Source organism: Populus alba, chromosome 15, assembly GCF_005239225.2.
Source record: "Populus alba chromosome 15, ASM523922v2, whole genome shotgun sequence".
Classification (NCBI taxonomy): domain Eukaryota; kingdom Viridiplantae; phylum Streptophyta; class Magnoliopsida; order Malpighiales; family Salicaceae; genus Populus; species Populus alba.
In genome coordinates this window covers 3,101,316-3,119,680 of record NC_133298.1, presented here as the reverse complement: position 1 = coordinate 3,119,680, position 18,365 = coordinate 3,101,316, and the positions used below count along the sequence as shown (strand labels likewise).

The 18,365-nt window shown below is 35.1% G+C and overlaps 2 pseudogenes; one reads left to right on the top strand and one right to left on the bottom strand.

Annotated features, from left to right (window-relative positions):
- The first annotated feature begins 6,827 nt into the window (after positions 1 to 6,827).
- LOC118037761 (uncharacterized) lies at positions 6,828 to 10,230 on the top strand (annotated as a pseudogene).
- Positions 10,231 to 11,772: 1,542 nt separating this feature from the next.
- On the bottom strand, positions 11,773 to 16,211 carry LOC118037765 (chaperonin 60 subunit alpha 2, chloroplastic-like; annotated as a pseudogene).
- Positions 16,212 to 18,365: the final 2,154 nt, after the last annotated feature.

The window sequence follows — 18,365 nt, the reverse complement described above, 5'->3', positions numbered from 1 at the left end:
TTCATCTCTTCTTTAAACTTGTCAATTTGCTCTCTACAGCTTCCTGTTATCAGCAAATCGTCAACATAAAGAGATATAACAAGTATATGTCCTTCAGCTCCTTTTACGTAAAGAGTAGATTCACTTAGACTTCTTATAAAGCCTAAGTTCTGCAAGTAAGTATCAATCCTGCTGTACCAGCTTCTTGGAGCCTGCTTTAAGCCATATAATGCTTTTTTTTAGTTGATATACCTGATTCTCTTGTCCTGCAACAGAAAAACCTTCAGGTTGTTCAACAAAAATTTCTTCCTCCAGGTAACCATTCAAAAAGGCTGACTTTACATCCATTTGATGTAAAGTCCAGCCTTTATGTGCAGCAAGTGCCAGCAGCATCCTTATTGTATCCATCCTTGCAACTGGAGCGAATGTTTCAGAGAAATCCACCCCAAACATCTGAGCATATCCCTTGACAACCAGCCTTGCCTTGTATTTATTCACAGAACCATCAGAATTCAATTTGGTCCTGAAAATCCATTTGACTCCTATGGCTTTTTTTTGTTGAGGTCTGTCCACCAATTCCCACGTTTGATTCTTTTCAATCATCTTTAGCTCCTCCTTCATTGCATCTAACCATTTCTGATCAGTTGTAGCTTCTTCATAATTTGCAGGTTCTATTGCAGCAACATTGCATCTTTGATAAATGTCAACAAGAGTTCTGGTTCCTCTCACAGGTACATCATCTATGTCATTCTTCTGATTTTGATCTTCAATCTGCTTCTCATCTTTCCAATCCCAGCTGTCAGATTCGAAAAACTGAACATCCTTGCTGATGATCACTTTGTTTCTTTGAGGTATATAGATTCTGTAGGCTTTTGCAACAGCACTGTAGCCTACAAAAATCCCAGCTTCAGCCTTCTTGTCCAGTTTGTCTCTCCTATTTTGATGAATATAAGAGAAACATAAACAACCAAATATCTTCAGATTAATTAGCTTTGGTTTGTAGCCAAACCAGGCTTCAAACGGAGTCCTTGTCTGCAGGGCTTTTGTTGGCAATCTATTCAACAAGAATACTGATGTATTAGCTGCCTCAGCCCAGAATTTCTTAGACAGTCCTTTATCATGTAGCAAGCATCTCGTCATCTCCATCACTGTTCTGTTTTTTCTTTCCACAACACCATTTTGTTGTGGAGAATATGGTGCTGTAAGTTGGTGTTCAATGCCTGCATCTTCACAAAATCTGTTAAATTTTTCAGAAGTGTATTCAGTTCCATTATCGGATCTGATTACCTGAATTTTGCAGTTGCTTTGAGTTTCAATCCATGCTTTGAACTTTCCAAATATGTTGGCAACTTCAGCTTTGAATTTCATAAAATAAATCCAACACATTCTGGAATAATCATCAATAAAGGCAACATAGTACTTACTGCCATTTAGAGATGATGTGCTCATTGGTCCTCCAACATCTGTGTGAATTAGTTGCAACTTCTGTGTAGCTCTCCAGGCTTTGCTTTGTTGAAATGGAAGTCTTGACAGCTTTCCATATTGACAGGCAGCACATGTTGGAAGATCTTTCTCTAATTTGGGCAAGCCTTTCACCATGTTGTTCTTTTCCATGAAAAATAATGCTTCATAATGATAATGCCCCATTCTCTTGTGCCAAAGTAATGAATTATTGACTTCCTTGTGTACAACAGCCTGCTCTTCTTTAAAATCCAGCACAAAACTCTTGCCTTTCATCTTAATATTGAAGACTTCTATGCCCTCAGCATCTTCAATCACACAACTTTTATCTTCAAACAGCACTTTATAGCCTTTGTCTAGCAACTGGGAAACACTTAACAAGTTTTGATTAATTTCAGGAACATATAGCACATCTGAAATTAATTTAAAACCTGAGTGTGTTTCAATGGCTACTGTTCCTTTGCCTTCTACTTTCAAGTGAGTTCCATTTCCAATCTTGACTTTGGAAATAATATTTCTATCAAGCTCTGTGAAGAGCTTTCCATCATGAGTCATGTGATTTGTACAGCCGCTGTCAATGAGCCAATTTTCTGTGAGTTTATTTGTGGCTAAACATGATACCACAAACAAATGCTCCTCCTGATGTTGATCATCGACAACTTTGGCTTCAGTTTGTTGTTGTTGAGTCTTGCATATCTTTTCCATGTGCCCTAACTGACCACACTTAAAACAACGTGCATTAGGACTCCACCAGCATTTATTCTGAGGATGATTGTTTTTTTTGCAGTGAGGGCAGGGAGGAAAGCTTTGAATGTTGCTGGTTTTGTTGTTTCTGGTGTTGAATGCAGAACCTCCAAACTTGCTGTTTTGTTTTTTTCTGTTCTTACCATCACGGTTGTTTTGAGATCTGATAAAGAATGCACCCTCTACAGATCTTTCTTGCCTCATCAGCCTCCTTTGCTCTTGTGCTTGTAGTGCATTCAACAACTCAGCCAAGGTAATGCTTGACAGATCTTTAGAATTTTCTAAAGATGAGATTGTTGTCTCAAACTTCTCTGAAATTGTTACTAGAATTTTTTGAACTATTCTAGAATCAGAAAAATCAGTGCCAAGAAGTCTTACATTGTTAACAATGCTGAGAAGTTTGTTAGAATATTCCTTGATTGTTTCTGATTCTTTCATCTTTTGTAATTCAAACTCTCGGATTAAGTTTAGCACCTGCATCCCTTTGATTCTCTCATTTCCTTCATATTCTCCTTTCAGAAAATCCCAGATTTCCTTTGCTGTTTTGAGAGTCATTATTCTGTAGAAAATGGTGGGTGAGACTGCTGCAAACAAAGTTGCTTTTGCTTTCGATGTTCTCTGCTTCTTCTCTTTGTGATTTTTGATTTGTGCAACTGTTGGATTGTCTGACAGAGTTGACACTTCATATACTTGTTCAACTGCTTCCCATAGATCATTAGCATCAAGATAGGCTTCCATTCTAACAGCCCATACTTGATAATTGATCCCATCAAATACTGGAGGTGCAACTGCAGTAAATGGCATTTCTATGTTCATACTGGATGTATTGTGTTTAGATGAAAAGTATTTGAAGGTTGTGTTTAGGCTCTCTCAATCTCTCAAGTGTCTGAAGGTTGTGTTTAGGATCTCTCAATCTCACAAGTCCCTCAAGAAAATCAGCTCTGATACCAATTTGTTGTATATTTTGAAGAGAAAACAAAAGCTATAAATTGTAGTTGCAGCAGAACATAATTCTTTATTGAATTTCAATACGATTATTTATGCAATAAGGAAAAACAGAATTGCAAGATATTCTCCTAGAATATCTGATTTTCTGTTACATGGAATAAGAATAGCCTTTAGACTAGCAACAAGAAACAAACTCTAATAACTGAAAAACAAACTTAGATTCTGCTGAGATTTTATTTTGCTTCTAGAGTCATTCTTGGTCAACAATTTACTTTTACTTTCTCATGTAACTATCTAGAAAAATAAATTTTTCAGATGGTGAATATTTAATTCTTCAGGCATGCTAAGCTTCCAATGGGTGTCAACACTTTTTATATTGCTCTTTTACCGAATCCCAAGCTACCTACCGGATTTTCACAGTATAGACCAATTAGTCTGTGCATGTTTTATACAAAATTATATACACATCCAGGGCAAATCATTTTTTATATATCCTCCATAAGAAATTAAACCACCAAGGCCATGGCTTCCCAAATCTTGCACTCATCCATACCTTTTGCTTACCCACGTTAATTAAAAAAAAAAAAAAAAAAAGAGTTTTCCCATTTCGAACTTAAATTCGCCAGATGAAATATTTCACAACGGAAGAAATCAACATATTTTCTCCTTTTTTCTGTTTTCCAATAAACGAAAATGAATTATAATAAGCTCTTGATTTTATTTATTTTTAATTGGTAATGATAATAAGCTTCTTTCAACATTGCCATATTAGTACAACAACTAAAAATCTTGCTCTCATCCATACCTTTGTTGTTTATTTCTTTACTTGCTTATGCTTCCTTCCTTCCTTCTTTTGCTTACTCAGCTACTGGAGCTGAAGTAGCAAATGGAAGGACACAAGCAGAAGCTCTTCTAAGATATTAAAACGGGAAAATCTATTAAATAATAAATTCTTGTTTCTTATTCGAAACAAGAATGCCTTGTTTTTTTTTTTTTGGAAAAAATATTTTTTTCAAAAACATGAAGAAAAATAAACACGCGATTCACATCCAAGTCAAGGACCGACAGTATGCAAATAGTCTTCATCTCTTAATAATCAGGAGTCATGGAATGGTGGGGTACAAGCTAGCTATTATTAATTGTAAAGTTCGGATTTGCACATCGTAGATAAAACCTAAAATAATTCGGGTAATGAAGGGAGAGAGATAGAGTTAGATTTGTTGTTTAACACAAGCAATGAAAAACTAGGAGAAAAAACAAGAAAAATATATAAAAATGCTTGAAGGATGATCACCCAATGCAGGGTTTAGTATTTTTTTTTTTAATCATGGAATATAATCATCTTATTATAAAAGCACATAATGGTGCAAAATAATATATCTCTTTTTATGCAACTTTTTTCCAATAATCATTTAATTTGACCTTCGAATTTGCATTTTTTCTATTCTTGGGCATAATGGGATACAATTAGGCCTTGAAATTCCTCCAAAAATTACAACTTGATTTTTGTCTATTTTTACAGTTTTTTTTTATCACCTTTCTCCACATTGCTAGCCTTTATTTTATTTTTTTATTTTTATTTTGAAAAAAAAAAATGAATTTTGGGGAATAATCCAAAATTGGGTTATGACAGCTTCCATTGTCAAAGTCATTTTCCATGGCAGAATTGAAAGATGTGATGATTCACTCCCTTCAGTAATATTTGAAGACTGTTTATATAGCAGATATACTAATATTTGAAGACTGTTTATATAGCAGATATACTAACAGAAAAACCTCAAGTAAAATCTTCAACAAGTCACTTGACAAGTTGAGTGTTGAAAATCAATGAAAATGAATATACACACAAAGGAAAATCGATGAAAAGTATTGCATCGTTACTCACTGATCCTTACGCAAAGCTGAATATGAAACTTATTAATTTTGCAGAATAATTATCATATGATGTTCAGCAGCATGTCTAAGAAAATTGCCCTAATGTAAAAAAAATAAAAAGAAGAAGAAAGAAATAATAATAAAATAAAAAGAAGAAGAAAGAAATAATAATAAAATACATTGATTCCTCTATTTTTTTGGACAAATTGAACCCAATACACCTAATAAAATTCTATTGTTGGGTCAACAAGTCAACTGATTGACCAAGCTTAAGTCTAAAGATAGCTGAATCCTTTGATATTTTAATAGGAAAGTCACGGTGAGAGAAGAAAAAGAGAAAAGAGAGACAACAATGTTCCGACAACCTTTTCTTTAAATACCTAGATTAATTAGGTTGGATTTGTGCTAAATTTTTGCCTTGGATCTGATGGGACAAAACATGGGTCTCACAATTATGGTAATTACATGTGAATGCGAATGAAGCTGAAAATGTGAAACACGAGAAAGCTGTAGATTCCAGAATTCGTGAAAAACATACATTGGTTGACTAAACGTTATGAGCTTTTGAGATTTCACATGAATGGAAGACCATAGTTAGTAAAGCTTCTTTTTGACCATCCAATATTTTTTGAGACATGAAAACTAGAAAAGCCTAATAATAATAAATAAAATAAATGAATATTTCTTTACTTGCTTATGCTCTCATCCATACCTTTGTTGTTTATTTCTTTACTTGCTTAAGCTTCCTTCTTTACTTCTTTTGCCTACTCAGCTACTGGAGCTGAAGTAGCAAATGGAAGGAAACAGGCAAAAGCTCTCCTAAGTTATGCTATTCACATCCAAGTCAAGGACCGACAGTATACAAATAATCTTCATATCTTAATAATCAGGAGTCATGGAATTGGGGGGGGGGGGGGGGGTACAAGCTAGCTATTATTAATTGTAAAGTTCGGATTTCACATCATAGATAAAACCTAAAATAATTCGAGTAATTAAGGGAGAGAGATAGAGTTAGATTTGTTGTTTAACAAAAGCAATGAAAAACTAGGAGAAAAAACAAGAAAAAAATATAAAAAATGCTTGAAGGATGATCACCCAATGCAGGGTTTAGTATTTTTTTAATCATGGAATATAATAATCTTATTATATAAGCACATAATGGTGAAAAATAATATATCTCTTGTATTTCATAAAAAAAAAAATCAACCGAGAATTAATGGATCCATAGCTAGCTGAAACCCCAACATAAATATTCTAATAATTAATTATGACAAATACACGTGCTCCTCCTATCACGCAATTATTGAATGGAAGACCATAATATTCTACACCTCTTCAGACGCATTGTTTTTTATTAAAAGATTATTACTATAAAAAACATAGAAAAGTAACCTGCATTGTTTCTATAAAAAAAAAAAAATAACAAAAGCATAACAGACCAAAGAATGTTGTTCCACACTTGAAAGCTTAAGTTTCGATTCATTTGATTGATATAACAAAAGCATTAACCACGTGAATGTTGGTACACTCGAAATTTCATGGGAAACATCACCGTAGGTCCATAGCTGAAGCCCGAAGACATCCAATCAAGAATGGAAGACGTAATTAATTTTAAGACCTGTAAAATTAGTCGAGATATACGCAAGTTAGCCTGGATACCACGTTAATCTAAAAAAAAATAAAAAAATGGAAGACGTCCAATTAAGACGCAGCTGTCTATCTTCTTAAGAAATCTTCGATCATGACCGAGACAAATGAATTCCTGCATATATATACGCATGCAGGGCAAATCATTTTATACATCCTTCTTAAGAAAGTAATCCACCAAGGCCATGGCTTCCCACATCTTTCTCTTTTCCACACCTTTTTTGGTTTTTTCCTTACTTGCTTATGCTTCCTTCTTTGCTTCTTTTGCTTACTCGGCTAGTACTGGAGCTGCTGAAGTTGCAAATGGAAGGAAGGAAGCGGAAGCTCTTCTAGAATGGAAAGTCACTCTTGACAACCGAAGCCAGTCTCTCCTGTCTTCTTGGGCTGGAGACAGCCCTTGCAACTGGTTCGGAATCAGCTGCAACAAGTCTGGTAGTGTCAGCAACATAAGTCTGCCCAATTCTAGTTTGAGAGGTACGCTTAATAGTCTCAGATTCTCTTCCTTTCCTAACTTGATTGAGCTTATCCTTCGCAACAACTCGCTCTATGGGTCCATTCCTTCACATATAGGTAACCTTTCTAACCTCTCCATCCTTGACTTGTCTTTCAATAGCATTTCTGGCAACATTCCACCAGAAATTGGAAATTTAGAATCTCTCACTATTTTAGCTTTGTTATTTAATAAACTAAGTGGTACAATACCGATATCTTTAGAAAATTTAAAAAGTTTATCTCAACTTTACCTTAATCATAATAATCTTTCTGGTCCGATTACTTTTATTGGAAACCTGACGAGATCTCTCACTCATTTAATTTTCTCATCTAATAAACTAACCGGTACAATACCAGCATCTTTAGAAAATTTAAGAAACTTATCTGAACTTTACCTTTATAATAATAGTCTTTCTGGTTCCATTACTTGTATCGGAAACCTAACAGGACCTCTCACTATTTTAGAGTTGTCATATAATAAACTAACCGGTACAATACCGTCATCTTTAACAAATTTAAAAAGCTTATTTGCACTTTTCCTTGCGGGTAATAAACTAACTGGTACAATACCAAGGTCTTTAGGAAATTTAACAAGCTTAAGCATCCTTTCCCTTGCCGATAACAATCTTTGTGGTCCGATTCCTCCAGAAATGAACAACCTTACACATTTGTATGGGTTACAAATAATTTCTAATAGATTGTCTGGTAATCTACCACGAGATGTGTGCCTTGGTGGATTACTTACATATTTTGGTGCGTTTGACAATTATTTCACGGGACCTATCCCGAAAAGCTTGAAAAATTGCAGCAGCTTGGTGAGACTCAGACTTGAGATAAACCAACTTAGTGGAAACATATCTGAAGCTTTTGGCACTCATCCTCATTTGAACTACATGGATTTGAGTGATAATGAATTGCATGGTGAACTTTCATTGAAATGGGAGCAGTTTAACAATCTGACAGCCTTCAAAATTTCTGGTAACAAGATTTCTGGAGAGATACCAGCAGCTCTTGGAAAGGCAACTCATCTACAAGTTCTTGACCTGTCGTCAAATCAACTAGTTGGGAGAATTCCCAAAGAATTGGGAAATTTGAAGTTGATTGAACTTGCACTCAACGATAACAGACTTTCAGGTGATATTCCTTTCGATGTCGCAGCGCTATCTGATCTCGAAAAGCTTGGCCTGGCCGGGAACAATTTTAGTGCAACGATTCCTAAACAGCTTGGCAAGTGCTCAAAAATGATATTCTTGAATATGAGCAAGAATAGATTCGCAGGGAGTATTCCTGCTGAGATGGGGTCTTTACAGTCTCTTCAAAGTCTTGATCTCAGTTGGAATTCCCTCATGGGAGGTATAGCACCGGAGCTTGGACAGATGCAGCAGCTAGAGGTATTAAACCTCTCCCATAATATGCTGTCTGGTCTAATTCCAACCAGTTTTAGTAGGCTGCAAGGCCTCACTGAAGTGGATGTATCCTATAACAAGCTAGAGGGCCCCATTCCTGACATCAAAGCCTTTCGCGAGGCACCATTTGAAGCAATTCGCAACAACACCAACCTGTGTGGCAATGCAACTGGTTTGGAGGCTTGTTCTGCTCTCATGAAAAACAAAACTGTGCACAAGAAGGGCCCCAAAGTTGTCTTTTTGACTGTATTTTCTCTGCTGGGTAGTTTGTTGGGCCTGATTGTAGGCTTTCTTATCTTTTTCCAAAGCAGAAGAAAGAAAAGGTTAGTGGAAACACCACAAAGAGATGTTACCGCGAGATGGTGCCCTGGTGGGGATCTGCGCTACGAGGACATCATTGAGGCTACTGAGGAATTCGACTCCAAATATTGCATTGGTACTGGAGGGTATGGAGTTGTATACAAAGCTGTACTTCCATCAGAACAAGTCCTTGCCGTGAAGAAATTCCACCAAAACACCAGAAGTTGAGATGAGCAGCTTGAAAGCTTTTAGAAGCGAGATTGATGTCTTAATGGGTATACGGCATCGGAACATTGTGAAGCTGTATGGTTTCTGCTCGCATGCCAAACACTCATTTTTGGTATATATGAATTTGTGGAAAGGGGAAGTTTAAGAAAGGTACTGAACGACGAGGAACAAGCAGGAAAGATGGATTGGGATAAAAGGATGAATCTTATCAAAGGCGTAGCCAATGCTTTATCCTACATGCACCATGACTGCTCCCCTCCGATTATTCATAGAGACATTTCCAGCAACAATGTTCTTTGGATTCAGAATATGAGGCTCATGTCTCTGACTTCGGCACAGCCAGGCTTCTCATGCCTGACTCGTCCAATTGGACGTCATTTGCTGGCACCTTTGGGTACACAGCTCCAGGTATGTAGTTAAGTTTCAATATCACCTTCTACAGTAGGTTAGCTTACAAAAATCACTTGAAAACAAATATATAGCATGACCAGCCTCTTTAATTTGCAGAGTTGGCATACACAATGAAAGTGGATGAAAAATGTGATGTGTATAGCTTTGGAGTATTAACATTGGAAGTAATGATGGGAAAGCATCCTGGCGATTTCATCTCATCTCTGATGTTTTCTGCCTACACCTCCTCATCATCACCAATCGGTCACAATACACTCTTGAAGGATGTCTTAGACCAGTGCCTCCCACCTCCTGAAAACGAGCTTGCGGACGGTGTGGCACATGTTGCAAAACTGGCGTTTGCTTGCTTGCAGACCGATCCCCACTATCGGCCAACAATGCGACAAGTTTCTACAGAGCTTACAACTCGTTGGCCTCCATTGCCAAAGCTATTCTCCACGATGGAATTGGAAGATATACTGGTTCACAAAAATGTTATTGGCTGAATTTTTATGGTATACTTGGGCGTGTTGTGAAAAACAACTTGTTTGCCAAAATGTAATATTCAATAATCAAGTCATCGCCAATAAACCCGTGGCTCAGGTAGCAATAGCGTCCCCCTCCCTTCAAGAGGTGTTATTGTCTGTGTTAGATATTCCGTCCAAAGAGTCATGTAATTTATTGCCTTCATTTGCATCAATTGCCTTCCTACTACATATTTTTTTTGGAGAGTAATAAACAATCCAAATGCCAACACAAAGACCGTACAATATTGATGAACAAAATTTCCACAATCAAACCAAACCCGTCCTGGAAAATCAAATAACGTCATTTGTCATGTTGAAATTCCATATTTATTTTGCAAATAAGTAATACTCATGAACATATCAGGTCTTCACCTACATGTTCTTGCAAATCACCAAATCTCTTACTCATGAAGATTCAAGTCTTCAAGTATTATTTTGTAAACAATTTACGATGTACCCACACATAATTTTAATAAAAACAAATATTTTCCACACTTTTATCTTAATATTTTTCAGGCTAACTTGGTTGTATAATAAATATGCTAGATGTTCAATGAGATTTAATCCATATAATAGGAGATGGCCATCCTCTAATCTCAAATCTCTACCCCCTCGACCTTTTCCAGGATTTGAATCTAAAAAAACCTCGTATTAAAAATTCAAAACTATCCGTGGTGTACTTCCCAGCCCTGTGATAAGGAATGTTGCTTCTGTTCAAACACTCTGTTGTAGAATTGTAGACATAATTTTCTCTCAAGGTTCAGGCTAATTTTGTACCTGGAAGGCCAACGGGCCTTGGCATCAAAACATTTTGTAATTTTCAACAGTTTTCAAGGGTTCATGCGATTATGCTGAATTATAAGTGGGATTTCCTGAATTGAGAGAAGACCAAACCTACAGCCAGAAAAAGTCTATGTTTATCAAACAAAAACAGAGCGTTTCTGTATCTTTCCCTCTAGGTTTCAAAAAAATCTAATAGATCTTGCCTTATGGTAGCCTGCTTCAGTTCCTTACAAAACTTTTATTATCGGGTTAGCCATACACTTTACATATTTCAAGCAAATTAACATGAGCAATCAATGGTGTTGTGGAGATTCCCAGGAAGTGGACAGGGTTGCAGCCTCTAATTTCCACTTAAAATTAGTGGATTCAATGCGCAGCTGATTTTTCAAGCAAAGACTGATTGGAAGGGTAACTTTCAAATAGTTAAACGAAATGAGGAAAAGGAGGCAGAGGAAGAGGAAGATGAGAAAAAGAAATGAAAGTAAGAAAGATGGGAAGTGTGTCAAATAGAAGAGCTAATATTAGAAGGTGCATTGGGTACGCCTGAGGAGAGACAACAATGAAGCAGACAGCAGAGAGCAAATTAAACATAAAAAAGAGGAAAAAGGGGGATGGTCATGACATGGATATCGAGAAAGAAGAGAAAATAAGCAAGAAGAAGAAAATGATTTTCATATTTAGAGGAGGGATTGAGAAGGGAAATCTGTTCTCTGTACTCTTGACATCATTGATAATAATCTACATGAGATTTACTCCTGCACTTCAACGCAGCCACATAAGCACATGCCCAAACTGAAACATTTCATTTAGTTTTCGAGCACCGAGGCGAAGTCCATTTCCATGAAAATGATAGAGGATGTACGTGTGCGCTTCTAATTCAAAACAAAAGGAAAATATGTTGAAAAATCAAACATTTGAAAACTCACAAAAGATGGAGCAGGCTGCTTCTCAAAGCAGAACGTGTTTTATAACACTACAAGGCAATCATCCAATAGCAAACAAAAATCAATTAAAGATGGCAATAGACCAAAACCTCGTTCAAATAAAATTGACAGATGAATCATATAGCAGTCAAGGGAAAATATAATTGATAAAATATAGGTGATTCTCTGCTTCAATTGTGTCAGTGACTAACTTCAGTTGAAGGTTTTAAAGAGGGCATCTGGATATGGGGATTACTCTTCCTATATGGCTACTTGCTGAGTTACTGGAATAGTGGTGAGTTTCTTGACAGGAAACCACCCAGGAAATCAAAATATAACAGAGACCAAACACAAAATTTAGGGCAATAGTATGTATCAGCAGGGAGAACCAAGCATTTCCAGACAAATGCAAAGTCTTTCGTTATGGCATTTGATGCTTTTGTGGTCTCAAGCATGATCCACCTGGTGATCCCAGAAGTTGTAAAGGCTTGTTGAAGAGACTTGCTTCACCTTCAAGTTTCATTCTGACCAGCCAACTCAAAACTGTTGATGTGAGCCATCAGAGCAATAAAATTTCTTCAGCTTCTTTCTACAATTTTAACAGCTCTTTTCCATTTTTCTCAAGGTGTAATTCCAGGAACATAAGGGACAGCGGGCTTGGGCTTCTTTATTTTTTCAACCAGCACAGCTTGAGTTGTTAGAACTATCCCAGCAATTGAGACAGCACTTTGAAGTGCACACCGAGAAACTCTACAAGGATCTACCACCCCTGCATTGAGAAGATCTTCATATCTACCAGTCATTGCATTGTAACCAGTTCTCCAGCCACAAGATCGAATATTCTCCACCACAACTGCTCCATCAACCCCTGCATTAGTTGCAATTGTTTTTGCGGGTGCGAGAAGTGCCTGTAATGCATCATTGGTATGTGTTACTACATGGGAGAAGAAATTTCCCTTTATAGTCATTTAGAAACCACTACTTGTAGGGTTTCTCCATGCTACGCCCTGCATTTATAACCATTTCACAGGGATGTCCAACTTTATCACTAATTATGAAAGGAACCTTGGTCCGTTTTACAAGTCTTGTGCAATAATCTGCTTTAGCACAAACGCTGCATGGTAACTCATTCACAAACGCTGCTTATTTCTATTTGAGACGCAACATTCACCAATCCAAATAAAAGAAATGAGCATAAAAGGCACATCTCACAAAAGAAAGAAAATCACCTTAGATCAAAATCCTAGTGAGGTGAAAGTGTGAAGAAAATAACTTTTGAAAAAAGAAAGGAACTGAGAACAGACCTTTGCAACAATATCAGCACCAATCTTCTCATTTTCATCTTTCATGGAATTTTTTATTGAGGAGATCTGCTCTGAGAGATGTACATATGCTGCACCACCACCAGGTACTATCCCTTCATCCATGGCAGCAAATGTAGCATTCTTTGCAATCTTCAATTCTGAGTTTCCTATCTACAAGTTCTGTCTCCGTGTGTGCTCCTACCTAAATTTGCATGCTAAACAAGTTAAATCTAAAGATAACTTTAAAATAAAAACACCACCAAACAAAATATTAGAGTCCTGTCGTTTGTCTTTGTATTTCTTAAGGAAAAACAGGGCAGAAAATTCATCCCTGCTACTGAACTAATGCCACTCAAGGAGCCTATGTCCTTGGCAGTAATTCTTCACACTTATAGCCAGATTTGTCAAGAATGCCCATCTATTTTTCCAAAATATATTGTATACAAGTTTAGCAGTTCTTTCTGAGAGCTTGATCACAAACCTTGATTACAGCCACACCACCAGATAATTTAGCAATTCTCTCTGAGAGCTTTCTTGAAAGGCAGCATTATCTGTTTCAGCAAGGTCCTTTTTTATCTGCAGAATTCTTGCCTGAATTTCAGCTTTGGTAGCTGAGTCAGCAACTATGGTTGTTGAATTACTTGTTATGGTAACTTTTCGTGCAATGCCAAGTTTGATCCGAGGTTACACTTCCGAGTGTCAGCCCAAAATCACCAGAGAGAAAATCAGCACCTGATGGTTTTGGTTATGGCATGAATTACGCAGCATATCAGATGCAATGACCTTCCTTATGAGAACAGAATACAAATCTTGCGCAAGCATCCAAGTAAAGAATTTATTATTTGTAGTGCATAAAAAGTAGTTATAATTTTTTTAATTGAGGCCTCGGTAATCATCAAAGGATTTTACAATCTTAACAAAGCATCCAAGTAAAACATTTATTGTTTCTAGTGCATGAAAGAGAGTAATAGTTCTTATAATTGAGAAGAGTAACAATTCTTATAATTGAGACCTAGGTAATTATCAAAGGATATCTTAATTAACATGATATACTCAAAAGTTTATGCACCTGCAAGGGTCATACACAAACATAGAAGAACATCCAGTGCACACATAGGAAGGCTCGCATGTGTAACACGAACCCAACTCACGAGGAAGATAAATAATTCATTAACTGATATGTCAATATATTTCAATATAACACAACTTAGAATAACCAATTTAAGTTGGAAAAGAAAGATGCAAGTTCACCTGTCATAAGAGCAATGTCTTGCAACAATGCTTTCTTTCGATCTCCAAATCCAGGGCATTTGACAACAGCAACATTGAGCAAACCTTTCATTTTGTTCACCACTAGTGTTTCCAAAACCGGCTTTGAGATATCCTCAGCAATGATTAACAATGGGACACTGAGTTGGGTAGTCTTCTCCAACACAGGAACTATTTCTTGGACATTTGCAATCTTCTGATCCGTTACAAGGACTTTGGCCTTGTCAAAACTCCACCAAAGATTTTTCCTGGTTTGTGATGAATTGGGGTGACATATAACCCTTGTCAAACTGCAGAGAAAGAACACCAAACTTAACTGGCAATGAAAAAAATACATACTTCATCAACAGAGAAAAAGTTGAACAATTTATCCACTCATAGGAGGCAGGGTGTTTACACAAGCATTGCTACCCTGTTACTGAAAAAACAAGATAGTTAACCTAGAAAGTGCGAAGAGCAGAAGGTCAACCAACCTAAATATTTACAGATAATGAATGGTTTAACCATTCAGACTATGACTAATGATAACATAGAATCATAAACTTCTAACATAAACTTTGATGTAATGCCAATTTTCCAGTGATTTATCTGACAAGATTTTTCAAACCATATTGAGAACTAGAATCAGCTTAATCACCTTCATTCCTTCTTCTATTATCACAAATGTATCAGAGGTTGAAGATGATTCAAGAGAGATTACTCCATCAGAGCCAATCTTCTCTATAGTTTCAGCAATTAAGTTCCCAACAAATTCATCATTTCCAGCAGAAATTGAAGCGACCGCTGCAAGGAGAAGAAATTCTAGATTGTAGTTTCCAAGTCAAAAATGATGGTTTTAAACAAAGTTTAAATAAAGATGACATGGAGACCTTTTATATCATCCTTCCCTTTTACAGGAAAAACTATTCTTCTTCAACACTTTGACCAACTCTTTGACAGCCATATCCATTCCTTTCTTTACAAAAACAGGGTTAGCCCCAAAAGTGACTGCCAACATCCCTGTTTTGATCATTTCACGAGCCAAAATAATAGCAGTAGTAGTGCCATCTCCAGCCATATCATTCATTTTTACTAGCAACCTGCAATAAGTCACTTCAATATCACATTTATCATCGATCAAAATCAAATAACACATCAACAAGATATTAAGGAGAGGATAATGTAGCAACCATGAATGACCTCTTGGGATTAAAATTGCTCCAATATTCTCCAATTGAATCCGGAAGCTCTATAGCACGAGCTATTGTAACACCATCATTTACTACTTTTAGCGTCTTTGAATCCGAAAAGAACAACATTACGCCCTGCATAGTTTCACATCTTACTGACTCAACACCGTCACCATCAATAAAGGACCGACAATTTACTATACAATAAAACAAAAATGATCTTTTTCTCTCAGAATTAGTCCCTCTTATGGTTGCACAAGGAATTATTTAAGTAGTAGTTTTATTATTTGAACAACAACAATTACAAATGTGTCGTCTTGTAAAAACTTAAGCTTGAAGAACCAAAATTTAAAAAACAAAGAAAAATATCCATACAAAACATGGAAAAAGAAGCAGAACTCAGTTTACCTTTAGGTCCTAAAGTGAGAGAAACAGCATCAGCAAGCTTATCAATTCCTGCCTGCAAGGCTTCTCTACAATCTTTACCAAAAGATATCTTCTTTGGACCTGCTCTTACCACTAACTTATTCACTACTTGATGGTTTCTCCATATCCCACTTGCCCTTTTGTTCCCACCTAGACTCTGCAACAATATTCCATGTTTACGCATCAAAATCAAAACACTCAGACAAACACATGTCCACGAACACAGACACAAATACAGACATAGAGATAGATGGTGAGAGCGAGATACTTACAGAGAATAGGGGTTGTTGAGGAAAGGCAAGCGGTTCGGAGATAGAGAAGGAGAAGGACATTTTTCTGCTCGTTTATTGATTGGGCACGCTTTGAGAATTTAGAGGGGCTTTAGAGCGCATCGGCCGACCGGCTCTGTTCGGACACGTGGATTTAGGAGACATGTCACGGCGACCCTTCAGACTACTAGTCGTTTTTTATATATATCTAACGTTTTTTCTTTCGTGTTATAAAATTTTCTAACAAATTTTAAAAGCCAATACAAAATGCTTTCTGAAATTAATGTTGAGAAACCCGTCAATATTCAAATAGATGTATTCATGCATGTGGAAGTTAATACTACAGAAATAATATAAAAAAACACATAAATTTTAATGAATATAAAGGATAGTACATGTGAATTCAAATTTTGTAATTTTTATTTTTTTAAAATTTAAGTACATGATAGTTGAGTTCTCAAGAGATTAATAATATTATAGAGAAAAAATAATCTATAATACAAAACATTAAGGAAATTAATACAAAATAAAAATAAAAATAATAAATTCAAAGAAATAATAGGAAAATAACAAAATAGACTCGAAAAGTAACTTTGAATCTAATTTTAAAAGATATATAATAAGCGATAAGCGATAAAATAACATTTTTTTATAAAAAAAATTTATAAAATCATCTGAAAAAAAAAAATTTTGAATTTGATTCAGTAATTAAATTTTTTTGTTATTTTAATTTTATGGTATTAATTTAGTTTGACGTGAACAGATTTATTCTTAAATCTGAATATATTTTATCATAAAAATATATGTTAGATTATTCAAATAAAAAACTCTATTTAAAATAAATTTAAAAACAAATCAGGATTTTAAATAAAATTACTATATAAGCCCACTAACAAATATAACTTTTAGACTTGGAGTGTCAATGAAATTTTACTGGCACTCACAATTCTATATAGAATGAGTGATTTTTTGGGATTCTATTCGAGAGGAAGTTTTTAGAATTTTTAAGTTAAAGCTTGCTCTTACACAAGAAAAAGTACAATCTATTTATTTTTATATTTCAAAAAATATTTTCAAAAATCACATCTATATCCTTTTTTAAAAAAATAAGTTAACTTCTTTGGATGAAAATTTAATAAGTTCAAGCTTCTTAAATGGTTTACATAAAATATTTATATTTATTCCAAATTAGTTTTTCAAATAATAATATATCCAAAAAAAAACTTGAGCTCAAGTTTCTTGTTTTTAGCTGATTTCATGTTATATATAATCAAATTTTTTTTTAGCTGAATTTATATTTTCTTATTCTTTCCTGTTATAATATATTCCAACTAGTTTTGAAATCCAAGATAAACTACTTTCTGGATTTAATTTTAAGAAAATCCATCCATTAGAATTTAGATGTATTCATAAAAAAAAATCTATTTTAGATTAAATTTAAAAACAATCTATGCAATTAAAAAAAGCTATTTTACATTAAAATTTGAAATTTCATGAATTTTTTATATTCCTATATTGGCACTAACAAATCTGATGGTGAGTGTCATAACTTAGGCCCACTTGGAATTTCACAGTTAAAGCCCATTAAAGGGAAGGCCCATTTAGAAAAAACAAAAAAAAGGAAATCTTAGGCCGAGGAGCTTAGCCATTTTTCAAAACCAGGCCTCCAAAACGGAACCCTTTGCTTCTTTTCAGACTTTGCAATAGGCATGTTCTTTCAGTCTAGATTTTATATAAGAAAAAAAACAAATTTAACATAAGCCGTATAAAAACCTGTTTAAACTTTTTTTTAAAAAAAAAGTAAAAAACTTTAAGATAATATTGTTTTGCTTTTTAAAAAAATATTTTTTTTAAAGCCAAGTTAAGTTAACAAGTTAATATAACTAACTCGCTCTCCATTGATTTCTGAATTTAATAAATATGTGTTTATTTGGAATTAGTTTATCGATTAATAATATATTATGAAACTAGGCTCATTCTATTAATAATTAAATCTAAAAACGGATGGATATTTATATATATATATAATATATAAAAAATAGGCATTATTAACTATGTTTATTTGTACTCAAAACGTTAGTGGCCATTGTTCCTGTTCACTAGTAGTTTGTTTGTTTTTTTCCGTCTTGAGCACCATGTACAGAATGTTTACAAAACCCAGCAAATATAATCACATAAGCTATAAATTAATGCAAGAATGTACAAATTCCATGCACCAAACGGAA